Source organism: Gymnodraco acuticeps, unplaced genomic scaffold, assembly GCF_902827175.1.
Source record: "Gymnodraco acuticeps unplaced genomic scaffold, fGymAcu1.1, whole genome shotgun sequence".
NCBI classification, from domain to species: Eukaryota; Metazoa; Chordata; class Actinopteri; order Perciformes; family Bathydraconidae; genus Gymnodraco; species Gymnodraco acuticeps.
Window position 1 is genome coordinate 492,972 of NW_022989748.1, and position 14,296 is coordinate 507,267.

General features: G+C 40.2%; 1 protein-coding gene across 8 annotated transcripts in view; it reads left to right on the forward strand.

Moving 5' to 3' along the window:
- The window catches only part of slc8a4b (solute carrier family 8 member 4b), a 119,445-nt gene that overhangs the window by 7,443 nt on the left and 97,706 nt on the right, over positions 1–14,296 (forward strand). For 2 of the 8 annotated variants that reach the window (XR_004569743.1, XM_034223280.1), the window contains exon 1: positions 10,137–10,156. The exons of 1 other annotated variant lie outside the window; for it this stretch is intronic. The gene's annotated coding sequence lies outside the window, so the exon portion shown is untranslated. Of the gene's footprint in view, positions 1–9,785; positions 9,864–10,011; positions 10,081–10,136; positions 10,157–14,296 lie in introns of those variants that run through there. 5 more of the 8 variants (XM_034223583.1, XM_034223350.1, XM_034223659.1 and 2 more) reach the window with 5 other exon arrangements.

Here is a 14,296-nt window from a genome sequence, read left to right on the forward strand (position 1 = left end):
TACACCACTTCATTTATTAAATGACTTTAAAATCCAGAGTCAACATACACACAACTAGTAGTTATGTAATGTATGAACAATTTAGTTACTGGTTATTTTCAGATTAAGATGTTTGAGTATATACACTGAACAAAAATATAAACGCAACACTTTTGTTTTTGCTCCCATTTTTTATGAGATGAACTCAAAGATCTAAAACATTTTCTATATACACAAAATAACCATTTATCTCAAATATTGTTCAAAAATCTGCAAAAATCTGTGATAGTGAGCACTTCTCCTTTGCCGAGATAATCCATCCCACCTCACAGGTGTGGCATATCAAGATGCTGATTAGACAGCATGATTATTGCACAGGTGTGCCTTAGGCTGGCCACAATAAAAGGCCACTCTGAAACGTGCAGTTTTGCTTTATTGGGGGGGTCTGGGGGGGTCCGAAAACCAGGCAGTATCTGGTGTGAGGGGTAGGGTTAGGGTTAGGGTTAGGGTAATGTTGTGAATCGAGTGGCCTGTGTTCGTCGTCCATTACATATGCCTGCCCATACCATAACCCCACCACCACCATACTGCCTGGTTTTCGGACCCCCCCAGACACCCCCAATAAAGCAAAACTGCACGTTTCAGAGTGGCCTTTTATTGTGGCCATTCTAAGGCACACCTGTGCAATAATCATGCTGTCTAATCAGCATCTTGATATGCCACACCTGTGAGGTGGGATGGATTATCTCGGCAAAGGAGAAGTGCTCACTATCACAGATTCTTTCAGATTTGTGAACAATATTTGAGAGAAATGGTTATTTTGTGTAAATAGAAAATGTTTTAGATCTTTGAGTTCATCTCATGAAAAATGGGAGCAAAAACAAAAGTGTTGCGTTTATATTTTTGTTCAGTGTAAAATACAATGCATTGTTTTACAGTAAATAAAACCACCCAACTGATTACAAAAATGCATACAATAACCTCTTTTTCAGCCAGCTGCACCATATCAATAATCATAGGCAGGTTTCACATTTTAAATAGTTGGGGATTTATTTTGATGCTCAGTTAGGCTGGGCCCATCAGGTGGATCAGGTATGCTCAAAGATAAGCCAGCGCCTGCATTTTCTGCGTAGGCTCAGGGTTCATGGAGTGGATACATGCATCATGTTAATGTTCTACGGGGCAGCAATTGAGTCTATTATTCGTTATGGCATCACAACATGGTTTGGTAACTTCCATCCATCCATCCATCCATCTTCTCCCGCTTATCCGTGGTCGGGTCGCGGGGGTAGCAGTTTCCAGCAGAGAGCCCCAAACTTTCTTTTCCCTGGCGACATCAACCAGCTCTGACTGGGGGATCCCAAGGCGCTCCCAGGCCAGCGAAGAGATATAATCCCTCCACCTGGTCCTAGGTCTACCCCTTGGTCTCTTCCCAGCTGGACGTGCCTGGAACACCTCCCTAGGGAGGCGCCCAGGTGGCATCCTAACTAGGTGCCCGAAACCACCTCAACTGGCTCCTTTCGACGCGAAGGAGGAGCGGCTCAACTCCGAGTCCCTCCCTGATGACCGAACTTCTCACCTTATCCCTAAGGGAGACACCAGCCACCCTGCGGAGAAAACCCATCTCGGCCGCTTGTATCCGCTGTTGGTTTGGTAACTTGTCAGTTAAATCTAAATCACAACTCCAGAGCTTGATAAAAAGGGCTGGAAAAATAATTGGCATGCTTCCACCATCCTCTCTTCAGGAGATGGTGAGAAAGCAAGGCCGTAAAATCACATGCGACCCCAAACACATCCTGTATAGAGAGTTTGAGTTGCTGCCCGAGTCGGGCAGAAGGTATAGATTACCAAACTGTAAATTGAACAGGTATAAGTTTTCCTTTGTTCCACTGTCAATCAAGCTGCTGAACAGTCAGAAACAATTGTGATTATGCTGTGTTGTGTTGTTGGGAGATGCAATGTTTACAGAGTAGTTTGTGCAAACGAGAAGGTTAAATAGGGGAAGTGCATTATGTGTAAATAGGTATGGACACAATAGCGATATGTGCAATCTGACGGACACTATGCATAGGTGCAATAGGGAAAGTGCAATATTGATTTGTGTATGAATACAGTAGGGAAGGTGCAATATTTGATTTATGTATAAATACAATAGGGAAAAGTGCAATATTTGATTATGTATGAATGCAATAGGGATATGTACAATATGTGCAATATGTGCAATAGGGATATGTGCAATACCTGTTATATTTCTTATTTGTTTCTTTGCCATGTGATATGTGATCACTGCTCTGTATCTATGACTGATTGACCTGAATGTTTTATGTTTATTATCTCGATGCCCAAGACAAATTTCTCCTAAGGGAGACAATAAAGCTCTATCTTATCTTATAATACAAATCAGACTTTATAACACGTACAAATCTGCACCTGGTGCAACTGTCATTATATAGCTTAGCAGCAGTGTGTTATCGAGTATTAACAACCTATGTAATGTCCAAATTGACCAATCAGAATCCAACTAAGCTGTGTAACAATATATAATTGTTTAGTTTCTAGCACTTCGGGATTTGAAGTCAAATATGAAGTGCTTTATAAATGAAACCCATTATTATTATTATTATTATTATAATAATAATGTCAGGACTGAAGATCCCATTTATATACTGATTAGTTACAATTTCTTCAACATTCTTGTATACTTTACTATACTATACTTTAGAATGATTGAAGGAGTTTCACTTTTAAAATGTTGGTGTTATTTTATTTAAATACAAAACTGACTTCTACCCCTGATGTTTTCCCCATACAGTCTCATTTTGTACAACTTTAGCTTTTGCCCTAATAACTGTAAAGTTAGAAAAGTGCTGTAAAGCACTGTTGAAGGAGCAGCACAATTATATCAACAAACCGGGTGACACTAATGAGAACGTACACTGACTCCTGACTCCAGCAAGTCCCAGTCAGCAAAACAGCAAGGGGATAAGTAACTGTAATTATCATAACAATACAAATCTGCTTACAAAATAATAAAATAACGGCTGTGATTGATGGCCATCATTACAAGGAAAGGAATGGGAATACATTTGCCAATTACCCAAAGTATTTTTCTTCTGCTACTTGAAGCCCATTATATCATTCATGTAAAGTCTTGTGGGTCCAGTCCCCGCTGCAGGCGGTTCCACATCCCATCAACTACACATTTCTGCAAAGAGGGAAACATCTCAGTTTTACTAAATGGAAAAGCATAAAAGCCCCAAGTTGAAAGTTAACACAATACGTGTGTTAAAATGCAACATGTGTGTGGAAGTACACTTGTGTGTGTTAGTGTATTAGTGGTCTGTGTTTGCAGTCGTATGAATCATAGGGAAAGGTCAGTATTGCTTGTGAGTAGAAGAGACAGAGGAGACAGAGGAGACAGAAGTGATGAATAGCACTTTGGTACCATTTCCCTTGCAACACCTCAGGTTATTTTGAACTGCTTGAGTGTGTGTGAGACACAGGAAGAAAGATTGTATAGAGGTGCATTTGAATACACATTTTTTTGCACCTGAATTTGCGTGTGTTTTTCTGTTTGTGAATGAGCCGAGACAAAGTTAAGGGCAATATTGATGTGTTGTAAAGTATGTGTGCACACAAGTTACAACATTAATACCAATTGTTTGTGTTTGCTTACAAGTTGAAGCGGCGTGTAGATGATGAAGTACACACAATACGTTTGATTTGAGCTTTTTTTCAGTGGAGTTTCAAAGATGCCCAGTGTTCAACCTGACCTATAGCTTCTTAGCATCTATTATTGCAACAAAAAGAAAAATATACTTGTGATAAAACACAATAATTGTAGTTGCAAACCTGCAGCAAGTTCTCATGGTAGCTGTTCCCTAAGATGTGTTTCATTGGCAGCTACTTCTCCTTTATGAATGTTTACTGAACAATTACACAACTGCAACAACGGACATAAGAATCTCAGACAAGAAAAACATTTCATTATTGGTGGAGATGTACGTCATAAATTGCGTCTTAACAATTAAAGTAAATCACTTCTCGTTTTTCTGTTGGCTTTTAGTTTCTAATGACAGCTTAGTGCCACCTTTGGTAACATCGGCATCATACATCCGTCATTCAGGGTGCATTTATATGGGATTTCAATAAGATCAAGCAGGCAACATGCTGGGATGCTGCGTTTGATAGATCTGATTGGTTTCAGCCTCCTGATTGATATGCGGCTCCATTTCAATGCTGGTCAATAACCCAGCAGGCTGATGGAGGTTTCCCCACCTCGTCTGAATCTTTTGTATGTGTGTTTGAGTGTAATACAGTATCAGACCATGACAGTTTAAATGCATGCATCTGCTTAAAAGGTATGTCTTTTATTTAAACGGATAGATGTTGCAATTGTGAGAACACAGCGTGTGTGTGTTTATGCCCATAACAATCGGCCCCATTTAAGCACTTAGCCATCGACATTTGTTGTGATTGATGGTGGCCTAACGGCAAGTTGCCAAAGCGACAAATGCACTTGTATGTCTGCTAAAGCCTTATTAACCTTGTGTGGACAGAAATAAAACCATCAAGGAGAGGGAATTCGACCATGTATGTATCAGTGATTCTGAATCCATGTGTGGTTTTAATTAGCCTGAACATGACTTTATGGAAGAAGGAAAGAATGTATTATCGTGCATATTTCAGCTGGTGTGAGAGAGATACGGTGTATTGTAGTGGCGGCGCTCATCTTTACCCTTTCAAATGATCAAGGCTCATTTGCTTGCAATCCTCCTCATCATCATTTAGTTGTGTTTTACAGCTCCCCTATGGACCATACTCAGCATGACTTACAATTGCTGCCTTGGCCTGACACAATGAGTGCGAGACGACTTGGTAATAATCAGCAGCCAACAATGCTGTAAGATTAGAGATGGAGCAGAATGCCTTCATTAGTAGTCTTCATGGCCAATATTTGAGCTGTGTTCCTGAGCACACGAGAGGATTCTGAAATGAGATTTGGGGTTTTGACCTTTATTTACCAAAGATGGTTTCTCTAATCACAGTTGCTCCTTTCTAGCTACAAAATAATATCAGTCGGTGATAGTATTAGTGGTTGAATTTTGTCTATAGACCTTGTGATCTTCTCAGGAAAGCTATGCTATTCCAAGAAGTGAAAGTGAAATGAGAAGTCAATTCTTTTTTTCACTGGTTGTGAAATTGGTCCACCGTCAACCGTCAACAAGGTCAGAAAGGGTTTGGTTAATCTTGACTATGAAGAACTGTTTGACATTTTGTTTTTCTACTGAGGATAAAGTCAACTCGAGCACTATCCCGTAAATGTCTTCACTTTCCCAAGGGCTCATACGCGTTGGCGGATAGAATAACATAGGAAATGCTTGAATGGGACCAAAGTAGACGCTGATTGCTTCATTATTGTACAGCCAGTTCACTGTGCAATCAATATTCACTACATAATGATAAGATTGAGCAAATAACCTGTCTATTGTCACTTTAAACAAAGAATGTAAAATCTAGAAGTTGGTTTATGTTGGTTTATGTTACCTATGAACAAAGCCAAGCTAACTGTTTTTCAAAGCGTTCATGCTAAGCTAACTAGCTGTTAGCTTCGTATTTACAAAACAGACATGAGAGGGGACAGTACATCCGCAATTCTCTGCTGGTACAGTTGGTTGCCCCTGTCATATATCAAATAATCCTCCTACCATAAAATTAAACACATGTTGCATTTCTGAATACAAGATGAAAGGAATTGTGTGTTATTGGTGCTTACTGTTAGGTACAATGAATGCAGCCAGTGTAGACCAGCTTGTATCGAGTACAAAGGGGATTGTTGTAGGGAACATCAACAGGGGCCAAATCAGTGTGAAGAAACCTAGCCTACTTTTTAACTGGCTTTTGTGCTGTGCCAACTAGTCTTTTTGTCTGCCAAAAGAGTCTGTAATACATGAAAGAGACCAGGGAGTCAGTCCAAAACCAGCTTGAAAGATACGCTCTTAAGAAGAGTTTTTACAGGTGTCACCTTGGTACTAAAGGAAATGTTAGTTTGCTACCTTTTTAGTTTTTACACTGGGGCCGATGTAACTTAATTATTCATTTGGATTTGAGGGGTCAATGGACCCCAGGGAGCCGGCTGTCATCTTGGCACCAAGTAATAGGCATCACCTGCAAATGGGTGTGACCTTGGCTAATTAAATGTGGTATTTCTGAAGTAATCTGTGTAAAACATGGGACAATTCTCATTATTTCTCCTGACAAAGGAATTGGTAAAGGAAAATTAAAAACATGAGTAGTTCGTATAGGAGAGGGCTTTTCTCATTTGCCAAAGAAAGGTCTTGGACCTGAGCGACATTCTAGTATACCGATTGCCTATTGTATGTACATAATGTATTCCACTATTAGGTTGCGATCAGATAAATAATAACCACATTTAGATTTCATAAATCATCTTGTTGTATGACGAAGACGACTGTACCCATTGTGTCACAGTTTTATATCAAGTTAGAGAAGCAACTTAATATTTCATGGAAAACAGAACGTAACCTCCGGGCAGAAACTGTTCACACTTCATGGTATTCTGCTATATTACAGAAATAAGACGGAGGGATCCGATTATTCTCTCATTGCCATAGAAACTGGGAAAAAATGTAGCTTTCTCTGTCGTTATCATTGTGGTTTGATTTGCAGTGTAGTAGTGAGGCAGGCAGAAGCACTACGAGATGATGGGGGAGGGTTACTAGGCGCTGAATCTGAGATGCTTTGATGTTGTGCAGGGAGGAGGGAATACAGCAGCGGTGGGATCGCATTCCCAGTAATCTCAATACATGGAACAGGATTCTGGTACAGTGACGTAAAACTCGATCTATAATTATTTATTTAGCTTGTTCTCACATTGAATTCATTAGTTGTGTTTTGATTGCCTTTTGTCTGCAGTGTGGGTGTTAGACTCTTGTTTCTGTGATGTATAACCTTTACCTTCAATCAATGGGATTCTGACCCTGCAGCGGTCAGAAATTGGCATTTCCATTTGAATGATACGAGCTATCTCAGTGGTTAATTTTCTAGCAGCTAATCAATGAATTGAGGAATTGAATGTTAAAATGAAAAATGGAGTTCCCGATACAGTATTTTTTTATTTTAGAAGAAAAATATTTTTGGTGATGTTTTCGTCATTGTTTTCTTTGGCAAGATAAATTAAACTATTGTAATTGAAGCCTGTATGTTACTGTGGGAAAACATTGCTGGAACTTTTTCTATCTAAGTGTCATAAATCTCTGGAGAAACATTTGTTAAAGTGAAAGCTTTTTTCTTAGCATTTTGTACCATTTTGTTCAATAAAAACAACAACAACAGATTAGGTTGTTGATCTAATGCCGCAATCGTTATGGATTAGTTAAATTAAACAACAAAAAACCTAGTCGAGAAACTCAATATGTTCGGTTGGGGGTCCTTGTTTTAATGGTTTAAATATTAATGAAAGCCCTCGGAGATTGTAGACTTTTGACAAGTACATATCTCGCAATGTTAAGGAAAGTAAAAGATCATTTGTGTATCCAGCCTGTGATGCTGATCCACTCCTGTTTTCTTCTGATGATTTATTTGTTGGTCCATGTAACAAACTGCCACCAAGTTACATGAACATCGGGGAACTTTAAACAAAAGTCCTTGATGGATGTTATAATTTGGTCTAGGAAAGGGAAACGTATCTGGCCAATGCTGACTTTCAGTATGAAACGGTTAACCAGCATCAGCTCCTGTTTTGTTAATGGTTAACGTTTTGTTGACCCACCCTCCTTGACTTCCTCCCTCTGTGGAAGTATTGTCAGTCTATTCTTAGCATGACCAACTGTAGCTTAATCCTCTTTACTACACAGCTCTATTGTTGTCCAAAACCACACCCACCTTCATGACTGTGGGTACGGTAGTTTATTATGAGCCTTAAACAGGGTACAAACTTACTTAAAGCTTTTGGACTTTCCATGGGATTTCCTGACGATAACAAAACCAGAGACTAAAGGGTACATTTGCTATTGTTTCTATGTTTCTCTTTCTAAGTGACTACAGGTACATCAGTTCTGTAATTCAGTTCAGTATTGAGAAATAACTCTTCTTGACACACCTAACAGCCTGTGACGTAATTGGGCAATCCTGCACAGTCAATTTACGTCCACTTATAGTCCATTTTTCTTCTTCGGAAAACAGCCGTTGATTGTCTTATAAGTGTCATTATGAAAAAAACCTGCATTTCTTTACCTTTGGCTTGATCCATTTTGTTTCTGTCATGTGACAACGGTGGACCGCCCACCATGTTATTCATAAATGAATAATGTGCTTTAATATAAAATGCAAGACCATTCACAGAATCCTCACAGTTATGCATTTAGCTGGAATGTGTATAGACGTGTGTATGTTCTCTCAGTGAATGTAAGAGTTTGGCTGTAATTGTTCAGTGTCAGTGTGTGCATGCTTGTGTGTGTGTGTGTGTGTGTGTGTGTGTGTGATGTGTCCCTCGGGGTGTGAATTAGCTTGCGGTGTAGAGGCCATGCTTCACGCTGAGACAGAACTCTGATCAACTGTGTCCAAAAGATGGATCATGTAAAAGTACTCCTCTTTTCTCTCTCATTATTTACATTGACTCCAGCTGCTCTCCTCTTCCCATTTTCACACAACCCACTGCTTCCGCTGTCTCCCTCCTTTTTCTCCCTTCTCCTCTTTTGGCCTTCATCTTTTCATTTCTCCCATTATTTATTTTTCTTTTGTTTTCCACTTTTCCATTATTCTCACTGCCCTTCTCTCCCTCATCCATCTCTCATCCCCTCACACCCCTGTCTAATCTCATCGGAGGTTATCCTTCTTTTCCTCTTCCTCTGTAGACAATAAATACACTCCCATCCAAACTACATACTTTAAGCCAAGGTCTCTCTCACAAGTCATAATTTCACTCCTTTCCAACTTTTTTTACATGCATTTAATCTAAATGTGTATGAAACGATTACTCAAACACAGGAACAGCAGCTCTTGTCAATTGTACGGCATAAGTTTGTTGGGTTCCTTTTTTGAGTAAGAAAATAAATCAAACTTGATCCACCAAATAAATAATGTGAGGCCGCTTTTGACAGTTAGGCCTTACCCTAAAGAGGAGAGAGAGAGAGAGAGAGAGAGAGAGAGAGAGAGAGAGAGAGAGAGAGAGAGATAGGAGAGAGGAAAGAGAGACAGAGAGATAGACGAGCTGAGAGAAGCGAAAGATAGAGACGCTGGCTATCTCTCTCTCTCCTCGTCCTCTCTCTTCATGTCTCTATCTTCTCCTCTCTATCTGAGCGATACTCTGGGAGGGCGCGGGGGGGATTATAGTGCATTAGTCTGCTGATTCTCTTTCGCATCGCTGCTGTTTCACAGCAATTAGCTTTTACTCAGCTGCTGAAGAGGGACGGAGGGAAGGATGCACAGATAGAGGGATGAGTGAATGAATGATCCCGACCCGGGCTTCTCTCCAGAGAACCGAAGACTCAACCACGTGTGTATTATTCTTATTCATTGTGCGTGCATTCTGATTGCTTTGATGTCATATGTGAGCCGTTTGTGTGACAGGAGGCAGTCGGTAAGTGTCCACACACGCCGTATGTGAAGCCCGTTAATTGAAGAGATCGGTGCATGCGTGCGTAAATAAGGAGCGCAAAACCTGTCGGTACGAGATCAAGTGAAGGGGGAGATGAGCGAAAAGGAAAGTGATCTAATAGAAAAGGGAGGGAGAGGAATGTACCGGACAGCAATGCGTGACCGGGGTCTCACTGAGCTGAGCCCCCTGTCCCTGTCCGCGAGACGCATCCAGTACCGCTCCAATTCACCCCACAGCGCAGTTTCCTCTCCGCACTAGAAGAAGGGTGAGTGACAGTGAAGCTACAGGGCTTTCACCCCTTGGACCGGGGCTGCGGTGCCGGTGGCCGGGGAGGGAGCATGATGAGATTAAGGTCAGGTTATAGTGGACGTATCCGGGTCTAAAGGGACTGAGTACATGGGTCAGCCAGGGTGCAAGAGGAGATAGGCGAGGGCAGCACATAGATGCACTGAGAATGGGATGTTGATGAAGGCATTTGAACGGTGAGAGAGCATGATGATGATGACAATTGAAATGCAGTCAATTGGATTATTTGATTCAAATAAGAGCTCTATAGAGGTAGGAATGATTACATAATGCTTTTTTAAGACATTATTCGTACTGTGACGATGATGGCACTGCTGCTGACGATTGGTTGATCTCTATTTTAATGGTTTTATGACATTCTCTTCGTTTTTGCATTCGTCTTAAATAGTTGTACTTTTGTCTCATAATCAGTTTTTCATCTGAAATCACTATTGTTATATTATAAACAAAGTAATAATATAAGAAATATAAACAAGTATGGTTTTATTGATGAATTGATATTGGTGTTGATGATAATGATGATTGCTAGCTGAACGCAAGCAAAAGTGCCTTCATTTCTCTCTTTATTTATTTTTGTCAGACAATTACATTGAAGCATCTGTTAATTTTTTACAATTACCATGAATCACATTTAAGGAATGTGCATTTTTCTAATGGCCAGCAGGGGGCGACTTCCCTGCTTACTAGAATAAGTCAGATTCTATAGAAGTCTATGAGAAAATGACCCTACATATTGCTTGATTGATCAAACATTTTGCTGTGTCACTTGTTAGTTTCAAATCTTCATCAATGCAACATGTAATGTATGATCCCCTTTTAGGGAATACAAGATTAAACAGGATATGCTTCAGGGTGGGGCTACTGACAAGATTTCTGGTTTGTTGTCCTAGTTTTCAGCTTTAAGCTTTAAACCTTTCACAGTGCTTACACTAATATTTTGATCGTCTCTTACGTCACTCCTGGTTCGAAAAAAACGAAATGGCAACAGCAGAAATGCCAAATCTGTAGTCCACTTAGCGATGGATTACATCATAGTGATCACATCCACTTCTTATAAAGGCAGCATGATGATGTTGAGGAACATTAAGATGAAAATGCTTCCAGTAAAAATTCCTTATGGTAGCATGTGGCAGTGGTTTTAATGATGATGATGTTGTTATAAGATGATGATGATGATTGTGAAGGTAGCCTTTTGATAACAGCAACATTGTGAATGATGTGGTTGAAGATGATGATATTGAACATGGTGTGGTGGTAGTTTTGTAATAATAGCTGAGCTTATGACAGCATGATGATTTTTTTCCACAAAGATAAATAATTAACATGAAGATATGTCGCCTTCTTAATAATTCAAACACCCAAGCTGTCTAAAGAAATGTAGGCTATAGATTCATTTGCATATCTCAAACAATTTTTAAGCTTTCATCAGCAACAATGAGTCTTTGTGTTAAGAAGCTTTGAAGCCATCTAGCTGGCTGCTACGATCCACTGGGCATTTGCTGCATGTCTGCAGGGCGGTGATAGAACATTTCTGACAGTTCAGACGTGCAAAGCATTTTCCAGCTTCTAGTATAGGGTCAAAAATATTTCTGGATTTTTCCTGGCCGTAAGATTGCATGATTTAATGATTAAAGGTTCAAACTTTCTCAAGTTAAGCCTTGGTTTATAGGCCATGACACAGAAATAACTTCTTGAAACGCTGATGTAATGGAACTTCACTCAAAGTTCTCATTTATAAAAAGACAACCCCTTAATTTTGCCCTTAAACAGCAGCAGTATGTTTTTGGGCTTTCCTTCCATCCGTGTTGATTTAGTTCCATCCGTCCAAATATTCATCCTGGGTGAGCTGCGTCTGCAAATGACCGAAAGTCCAGAGAAAACATGTGTTTGGAAATAAAACCTCATGCATTAATTCATTATTTTTTCCAAGGCCTAATCCTAGAAATGTCAATATTGTCTGATTTGGTCAGGCTGTCACATTTGGCAACGGGTTACGTGTGTGTTTTGTGTATGCACATAATGCATGCTGCCCCCGTACCTGCTTCGTCTCTATTTGTTTGTTTTGGGGCCAAAAATATCCCACACTCTCTTAATGCCCGGTGCTTCATTACCTGTGACTGTGTCCTCAATGGACCCATTCAACAAAACACTCACTTCCCTGCTTGAGAAGGTGGTAACCCTGTATTGGCCTCTATTCTTGTCCACGTTAATCTGGTTATGTGCATCGTTGGCACTGGACTCAGGGTTACTTGTGTGGTTACCAATTCCGGCTCTCCGGGATCCCGCTACTGTCAGCTTACCTTGTCTGGCTAATAGCTGGGAGGGACAGGAAAGTCCCCGCGGTCATAATCCTCTTCTCTCCTGAGTGTGTGTTTGTGTGTTACATGCTGTTAGCACTGTCAGGGGGGGGTTGTTAGCTCTGGAGATACATTGTGTCTGCTTGGTGTCAGGAGGAAGATGATAAAGACTGGGAAGTAGAAAAAGAAGAAATTAAGAAGAGGAAGAGGAATATAGCCTGGAGGCTTCTGTAAAAGCAGAGTAAAAAAGGACATTTGACAATGATGTTTAGGTTTTTAATTAACTGAGGCATAGCAAATATTTAATCACTCACCAATCTTTTGTATGGTCCTCTTATGGCCTCCGGACCTACAACAGTGTTTAATGGCTTTGATTCTAAGTCATAATCTTTACATCTAGACATCAGGTTTTGTTCAGAAGGGCCTTTTAGAAAAAATAAATAGTTGTTTATAAAAATGACCTAGACATCAGTGCTATTCTTTATATTGCAGCACGTTGGGGCTCCATATGCTTGATTTCTGCACTGCTATAAAGCCTGTTTCCCCATGCTTTCCCCCACAGTGATCATTCAACTTTCAGTTCCCATCCCAAGCTTTCTGACTGACTCACCAACTACATTTTCATTTTGTTTTAACACGTGGATCCTGCCTGTTGATTTAAAGAAAAGCCCACTCCATCTATTTTATGTGTTTAGACTTCTGCTTTACTCAGGATGATTTCAAGAGGCATTTTAATCTCACTGCCACCTAAGAACGAATCGAGCCCCCCCCCATTTGGGCGTTACCAAGCATGCCATCCTCCTACAGGTTGATTAATTAAGTTCCTATAACAATAGTATGTGATGACAGTGATAGATCGTGGTGTTCATCTCTTCCTGGCTGTGGCACAGACTTGTTGGCCTATCCTGTTTTATTTAATGCAGTGCTTGACATTCATGGAAAGAGCCCAATATGCTGCCGGCTCTGCCCCAGCGCTACATCACATATTGGCAGCTCGACACTGGCTGGACTAGAGGCTACTGTGGATGGAGGCCAAGGGTGCTGCTTATACTATCAAACTAATCTGTCAAACCTAAAACTTTACAGTCGGTGCAGAGAGTTGTTAACTGTAATATCTGAAAAATATAACTGGACCTAAAGCCTGATAGTGCAGGAAACACTCAGAGAAAATGTAAAAATATATTTAACACGAGGTGACCTAGGGACTGAACACACTATAATCACTTGCACGGGGCTGGAACCATGATTTATTGTGAAAGTAACACCTTGTGATTTAAAAATAAAACAATAAAGAGGAGTAATGCTAACCTAATATAAACCTGATTCATCTCATGGGGCTTCCATCACTCATTCCGCTCAGTTTCCAATCACTCCTAAAGCATCGCTTCAGGGATTAATTTGACACGTTTATTGCCCAATGGTGTGATTTCAAAGCTGGGCGGCAGTTTCTGATGCACCAAAAGGGGTCTCACTTGCACGGCAGACTGATTCGGCCATCAGGAGCGAAGCTGCAAATTAACTCACATTCAGTGGCATGAATTGCCACTGAATGCAGCATGCACCATTTCTGTTTAGTCTTCATATTAACCTAACCAAAGAGGACAGTCAGATCTTGCAGTGTTACTTTCCTCTCAGTATTGATTTGTGTTATATCACCTAGAAGTGAAGGTAATCTATTGTATGCATTTACTCCATTCATCACCCACAAGCCTCTTGTAAATTATATTTAATCACATACAAAAGAGTGTAAAGTTATTTATTTCTATGAATATGAAGACCATTATATAGCTATAAATCTCCAGATTGTATATTTATGAATGAGAAGGCTGTGCATGCTGAGAGATGAGTGATAAAGTAGAAATCCACTTTAATATCTTTATTACAGCGTTTTGTTTTGTTATGTCATGCAGTATTTTATCTCACAAAACACACAGTTGGAACATGTATAACATTATTTCCAGATGACCCCATTTTGATTTATGTCAATCAATCAAAGGAGGAACAGTCCATCACAGTCAGAGATACCTCAATAGATTAAGCAGTGCAGCACCACTGCAGCCTGTGTGGGTCTAAAGTGGCTTTCTCCAGCCTTAGT